Genomic DNA, 8,260 nt, shown 5'->3' on the forward strand with positions numbered 1-8,260 from the left:
AGTAAATTTTTGAAAATTTTTTTTTGTAGACCTGTGTAATCGGAAAATTAATATGACAAGATAATGAGGAAATTAGGTTAGAAAAGACGATTGCACGTCACATTTATTTTATAATTATCTGTTGATTGTTAGAACAAAAGGAAAGTGTACGGAGTATTTTAGAGGTGTACTTAATCGATCGCAAATGTCGTTTTGTGGATATATCTGTTTATCTCAACGTATTTTGCAGGAATTTTTAGCATGCGTTTTCTCGCTTCTGACGTCATTAAAAAGAGATGGATGATGCGACTCCCCAGGAGCCTTAAGTACGGTTCTTTGGTGTACAGAAAGTAGTGCGTTTCTCAGACAGCACACAATATTTATGATAAATATTTATTTCGAATTATTTCTTAAAAATATTACATAAATATAATATAAATATTTTATATACATAAAGGAAAAAGTATCAAAATCTTCATTGAAAATATTATTAAAATACAGACTAAATGTTTTATACAATATTTATAGCAAACGAAAAATAAATATTTGTAGTAATATTTTGTAATATATCTATTTACAAATATTATATATGAAAAAAAATAAATGTTATTTAACATTATTAAATTAATAAAAAAATAAGAAATTCGAATCTCAGCAATGGTAAGCAAATTTTCAAAGTACAATTTAAATTCAATTAAGTAGCGTGTGAAACAATAAAGTGGAAATTTTAAGAAAAATGCACGAAAAGAGAAAAATGTATATAAATATATATATTTTAATAAATATTTTTATAATACTTATCAGATATAAATATTTTTCATCTATTGAATCTAAGATTACAAAAATATTTTGTAAATATATTTGTAAATATATTTATGAAACATTTTGGTAAATATTCATAAAGTATTCAAATAAATCTTATAAATATTTTGTAAATATTTTATAAATATTTTGTGCTGTATCTGGGTTAATGGATGAAAAGGATAGAGAATAATAGTAATTGATGTGATATGTTCAATAAATGTACAAAAATGTGTAGTAAATATAGTCGAAATATTACAATCTTAATAAAGAAAGACATAATTGCTATATAACATAGAAGTAACAAGAGTATGTGTTACGTCTATGTTATATAACAGTTATATTTTGTGTTTGCTGGGATAATTGTAGTAAAAAATATGGAAAAATTAATTTATTAACGAGTTGTAGATAGATACTGCAAATGTGGGAGCTATTGGAAGTTTGTTTGTAATAACAGCATCTGGGCAGCGATCATGTAACTTTGAGCGGAACTTTTCACTTTTCACGATTCCGCTTGTCCAAATTCCGCGTGAATCTTTTCACGAATCACAGAGCGATTACGTATTGAAACTTGTCAAAAGAGAAATCACTAAACACGTTATGATATAGGGCGAAGAAAATAACTATTTATTACTATAAGCCGCGAATCATAAAATTTTTAAGTGCGGAAAAGTAATAAATTACAATACATATAGACAATACATATAGGCATAAATAAAGCACATGCATATTTCATCGAAACAAAAAGAAATGTTATTAAATAATTTAAATGATCACGAGGAATTAGTGAAAGGCCAAGTCGATAGAAAAAGTGAAAGCAAAAGGAAATTAGTGAGTATCAATATTGCTTACCCACACAGCACAACGTCCAGGGGACGTCCCAAGAAGATCTCAAGGACGTTCCTATGTCCTACGTACGTCCTTGGGACGTCCTTTGGATATTCCCTGGGCATTTTGTGCTGTGAGGGTATATATTAATATATAGATTTACTATGAAACCAAGATCTTATATAAAAAATAATATTAAATCTTGTAGAATAACATGTGGAATGAAATTGCCGAAAAAATAAACGCAGGTCCTCAAAAAAGCGGTCAAGAATGGGCAAAGCTTAAATATACATATTTTTATATTATTTAGGACAGAAATTTGTAGGACAGCTTCTGCAACTACAGTGTCTACTATAAATTTTAGCAGTATCTCTCTTTCTTTCTCTGTGTACGTGTTCGTGTATGATAGCAAAAATATTATAGGATCTGCTAACAAAGTACAACATTAATGACAGAAAATAAGCAGAATTTGTTCCTAATCATTAAAATTAATTTAGATCATTTAATAGTTTTGACACATATGCATGGATTTGTTTTAATTTTTAATTGGATATGGACTATGGATCCATTGACAAACTTGCTTAAATTTGTTATCAATCTGATATCATATGGCTTATTGGAAGGTTGTATCAATGAATAATGAATATAAACCTAATGCGTGCACAAAGCGACTTTGAATTTGCCATGGTATTATAATCAAATCTGCTAATCTGTTGGCAAATAGCAAACATTTTACTTAATAATGTCTCTAGTTTAAGAATAAAATATACTTTTAAGAAAAATTATTAATTATTAAAATTCAGCAAAATTACATTAAATAACATCCAAATGAATGCTAACAGTAACATAACATCATTATTCTCATCATAATTTCTTACTCAATAATGTTAATGTAATATAACATGTATGTTATATAATAGTTACATTCTTAAGTGCGAAATTATAACATTGATGTTACATTAATGTAACTTGTCGTATAGCACAAATTTCAAAAAAATTTCTGAAAGAGTTCCAAAAGAGTTCCCAAATCCTCCAGAAGTTTTGGAATTCTTTAAGAAGTCTTTTGGAGATTTGTGCTAACTGAGTTGGTCACTGAGATATTATTAACGTTAAAGACATAATTATGATGTCATTTGATATAATGTTGTTATATGATAAAGAAATAGGTTTTATTCATGTATGGTTTTTTCAGACATGGAAAGATATGAAATCCTACATTTTAAAAAAAGAAGCAAAAAAACGCAATTATGTCCAGGGAACAGGTGGTGGCTCTCCTTGTAACATAACATTTTTTAATTTTGAAGAGGAAGTTTTAATTTTTTTGACACCTGAAGCAGCCGGGTTAACGAACATTCCAGAAGGCGGGCTAGCAGATAATGTAGAAATCCAAGAACCAGAAATGTTTCCATGTTCCGAAGAAGTTGAACATGCAGAAAATATGCAGCCAAATAACAGCATAACAAACAGAAACAAAGTTAAAACATCAGTATAAGGAGATACAAATATAAAAAAAGGTATTTTATAGAAACAGTTATAGAATATTCAATTTATCATAATCAATATATTTGTAATACAAGAAATTAAAAATAAAAAAGAAAGAATTAAAAATTAGGAAAAAACAATTAACAGTATATCAAGAAATCTTAGCTGAATTAAAAGAAATAAAATCAATTTTACAGATACACAATGGGGATTTATAGTATGAAAAATGTTTTTGGAATTCAATAAGGAAACATGTGATAATATTATATTTATGACTGATGTTAACATCTATAAAGAAACACGTGATATTATATTAACGATTTATGTTTACGTTTATAAAGAAATATGTGATGTTATTTTTACAATTTATGTTTGCGTATAAAGAAGCGAGTGATATTATATTAACGATTTATGTTTACGTCTATGTGATGTTATGTTTACGTCTATAAAGAAACATGTGATATTATGTTTACGATTTTATGTAATGTTATATATCATAATGATTGTTATTACACTGGTTAACTGTATTGGTAATGAATATAAAACGCAGACATTTATAATAATATAAAGGAAAGTATTTTTATTAAATATGTAATCAACTATATGTCACAATAAACATTATAACAATAGTGTACAAATATTCATGAAAAATATCTTTCTATAATTGTCTCGCGCGTCGCGTGTCCTTTTGCATGCATATTTGCATGTAATTGATTATACGGTACAATATCTTCTTCATCAATAATGTGATCTCCATATATTTCGTCATATGGAACATTGTATTGCTTAGCTACATTATGTAACACGCACGTAGTGTTAACTATAAACGCTGAAATATTGAAAACGAAAATGTATAATAATGTGTGCGTTGAGTATTTTATTAAGTATCAAAACAAATTATATTTTACCAGCAAATTCTGGTGCATAGTGTAATGCCCTTTCTTTACGCAAACACCTCCAACGACCTTTCCATATTCCAATTGTTCTTTCCACGGAGCATCTTGCTTTTATATAACAGTCCGTATACAAAGCACTTGGAGACCCAAGTGGTTGATTTCGTTTGGGCGTCATCAAATATGGTAACAATGGGTACCCAGAATCACCTAAAAACATAAGTTTTATTATAATTGTCAATAAATATATTTTTCTTATCCGCGTTGTTTATTTTCATTGTAATTACCTAATAACCAAACATTTCTTCTTCCATTTTCATATTTCTGTAACATATGTCTCGACAAATGAGATGAGCTTCATACTCTGACATACATCGTGTGTTCGACCACCATGATTCGCAGTCACAGCTAATATTTTGTTATTGTAATCAGAAATCTAGAATAAATAATTATTATATATATATATATACTGAAAATATATAAGTGTGTCATAGAGTAATGTTTTCTCTTTGTCTCATGCAATATAAGTGCACACACAGATTATGTAGTAATTTTTACTTACAATCATAACATTTAAAGAGTGAAATAATTTCCTGTTTATGTATAAATATTCTCTATTTCTGCCAGGTGGCCAAATTGCTATGTGTGTCCCATCAACTGACCTTATTACACCTGGGAAATTTGCTTCGATCAAATACCTACAACATAATTATGTTTTAATTTTGCATATACATGTTATGATAAGTTATTTTACAAACTAAATATATGTTATTGTATTTCAGTTATAGTGCGAAAACTTCCAGAACATTATTATTAGATTATTGTTTTTTTGTTATTTAAAGAATAATAAGAAATAATTCTACTATGATACTGTTGTTGGATGGTCTGTATGTCGTTAGGATGAATTGGAAATTTTATCCACTGCGGCGTTATTATATTTAATACCGTTATTATTTGATGTATTGTTCCACTGACAGATGCTTGACACATGCAACTTAAGAAGTCCTGTCCAATTCTCCTTTGGTATGACCCTGAGCTTAAAAAACTTAATGTTGCTAAACCTTCAAAGTAGTAACAGATATATTAAAATGTATTATATTTTTCATAATATATATATTTTACATATATCAATATTTTATTGCATATTTCTTTATCCCTTTATATAATTATGTATTCTATATATACCTTAAGTTCTAATGGAATTGCTGTTGTCCTTATATTTTCCCTTATGTAAGGTCTTATAGTATTGCATAATGCTAACGTCGCATATTTTGAAAATCTATGTATTTTATATATTTTTCAGTGTTAATTCATATTTGTCTATTACAAAACTTTTTTACTTACCGATGTAAAAGAACAAACTGCGATTCCAACATATCAAAAGGATTAGTTGTGTCTCGTAACTGTCTCCTGTGTATTCTTAACATTTTTTTCTCTTCTTCTGCTATTAGTAGTAACCACCATGCTGCAGCCATGCTATGCTAATACATATAAAATATGATTAAATTATTAAAAGTGTATATAAATATTAGAACAGACTTTGACACATATTTTGAATCCTCATTTATTGATAAAAGTGCCTTAAATATAGCTTCTCAGCCAATCAGGTGGCTCCTAAGCCTATTTTAGAGGCTTATTTATCATTAAGAGAGCACTCTGAATACTGGACTTTGTTATTTCATGGACCTTTTTTATTTCATGAACATATTTTATATTATGTATATGTACCCATAACCTCAAAACATTGACATTTTATATGCTAATATTAATTACTTAACTGTATCAAGTAATAATAAATTATATATATACACATACATACACATTTATATATAACTTATTGCAACAATGACATAACTCAAAATATGCTACATTTTGAATTATGTCAAAGTTTTATACTGTAAATAAGCGATGTATGCTGTTTTTATAGAGTATAAATTTTTATAATTATCAATACTTTTTAATAACCAATACTGTATACATACTTTTCATTTTATATATTTTATATACTTACCTTTTTATGTTATCTCAAAACCTTCCTTCCTTCCTTCAATATTTGGCTAGAGGCATATCAGTGACTCATGCCCCAACGCCATTGCTCAGACAGGTGCTGCCATCGTATGTTGTATATCCATTTAAATTATTTGATTTGTTTGTTTCAGAAACTTTGCTATAGTTGTAAATATGTTAAGATCTTTAGTAAAAGCTCTAAGGAAAATATCGTCCCACGGAGAAAAATCCATATTAATGAGGTTGAATATTAAATTGTTGGACGCTTGTATATATCTGTTGCAATTAAATAAAATATGTTGCCAGTTCCTTGGACTGACCCCGCATACACATGTTTCATCATTAATAATATTTTTATCTATCAAGTGTGTGCTGGTAGATACATGGTAGGATTTAATCCTGGCAATTAAAGAAATTGCGTCTCTCTTAGAAAATTTATATTGTTTGTACCACGGGGAATTCGATAGGTTCGGGATGTTTTCCCGGTATCTCCGCCCTTTATATTTAAATTGCTCCTCAAGATATGCATGAGCCAGTTTTTGAAAATCATGTTTAATATTAGCAATGAGATCCCCGCAATATATGTTGGAGTGACATGTGTTCTGTGAAGAGAGAGCTGCTGATTTCGCAAGTTGATCGGCAGTCTCATTGCCTATGAAGTTACGGTGTCCAAGTATCCAGATTAATGTTATATGAATGTCCAATTGAGAAGCAGATATTAACTTGTCTCTGATTTTATGACAGAGATAGCTAGTTCTTTTTGAAGTGTTGAGGTTGGAAACATTGGATATGATACTCCTGGAGTCGGACAATATGCCAACTTTGTTCGAACGCAACTCAATTGCGAGGTCAATTGCATATATTATGGCCTCCGCTTCCACATGCATTATAACCCGGGAGCGAGGGCAGGGAACAGATGCTTTAATATTATGTGTAGGGGAAAAAACCCCGAAACCAGCCCTGCCATCAGGCAATATAGAGCCGTCAGTATAAACCATACAGTTCAGGTTTTTATGATCAAGTATAGCAGCAGCCCTACGATTCATCCCGCTGACAGAGATTTTTTTATGTTTGCAATAATAAAAATTCCCAACTTTTTTGTGAAATTTGCTCAACTCTGAGAACGCTATGGTATCAGTAGATATATCAATATATCTATTAGCTACGGGAAAATTCAAATGTCCCTGGTATCTAGGAGGTTCTAAGTTATGTATTTCTTGATAGTAAGGAGATAGCAAGAAGGATTTACGTGAACGAAGTATATTGGAAATGGAAGGAGCATCTAGAGAATCACCCGGATTAACATTGGTGCAATCCGACTCAAGAGGAGCTGAGATCTTCATTTCATGTGAAAAGTTAGGAGTCAGTACTACGAGACCAGAGAGAGTGATCTTGGTGGCTAAAAATAGGCGACGAATAACCAATGGCCATTCAGCATTTTGATCGAGAAGAACATTGGTAGGAGTCGTTCTCATGAGACCAAGTACACATCTGAGAGCGGCATATTGCACTCTATCTAGCTGAATAGTGCGGCCCGGAGGGAGGTCATATAATACTAGTCCTCCATAATCGAGAGTGGAGCGAATGAGTCCCCTATACACAGAGAGAATTGTGAGGGGATGAGAACCCCACTTAATACCCGTAATGGCTTTAAGAATGTTAAGGCGTTTATTACAGATATTTAGTAAGGAGGTAATATGTGGCTTCCAAGATAAGGAATGATCGAATGTAATACCTAAGAAAACAGCCATAGGTGAAATATTGATACACTGATTTAGATATACAATGGGTTGTTTAATTTTGTTGTAGAGTCTACTTAGAGTTCGAAATCTGGAGGATTTTGCAAAAATACAAAATTTAGTTTTTTGAGGGGCGATCAATAAATCATGTGCCTGTAAGTTTTGGCCAATGATAGAAAAGTTGTAGTTCAATTTAAAACAAATGTTAGCTATGGACTTATTCCTATAAAAGATGACGATGTCGTCCGCATAGGATAGTATTTTAACGTTAAGCTCCATGTTACGATGTATTACAGCGGAGTAAATATTATATAGGAGAGGGCTCAGGACCGAGCCTTGCGGAAGGCCTATTGAGGTAGATCCCTCGCCAATGAGTCCACCATTATAATATCCGAAGATCTTCCTATTAGTAAGGAAGGATAGAATAATATTCGACATCCTTACCGGAAGACCCATACCTAAGAGGATATAGCCTAACTTTTCCGGGTTGACGCTATCGAACGCTCCCTTGATATCGAGGAATAGTGCATC

At 30.6% G+C, this 8,260-nt stretch overlaps 1 long non-coding RNA gene and 1 pseudogene across 1 annotated transcript; one reads left to right on the top strand and one right to left on the bottom strand.

Annotated features, from left to right (window-relative positions):
• The first annotated feature begins 1,214 nt into the window (after window positions 1-1,214).
• Window positions 1,215-3,730, top strand: LOC116852884. Its single transcript, XR_004379868.1, has 3 exons — window positions 1,215-1,611; window positions 2,801-3,122; window positions 3,288-3,730. It is a non-coding gene; the product is annotated as an uncharacterized LOC116852884 (long non-coding RNA).
• LOC116852883 lies at window positions 3,644-6,122 on the bottom strand (annotated as a pseudogene).
• Window positions 6,123-8,260: the final 2,138 nt, after the last annotated feature.

This window comes from Odontomachus brunneus, unplaced genomic scaffold (genome assembly GCF_010583005.1).
Source record: "Odontomachus brunneus isolate Ranch 3 - 2012 unplaced genomic scaffold, Obru_v1 Obru_scaffold_260, whole genome shotgun sequence".
Taxonomy (NCBI): domain Eukaryota; kingdom Metazoa; phylum Arthropoda; class Insecta; order Hymenoptera; family Formicidae; genus Odontomachus; species Odontomachus brunneus.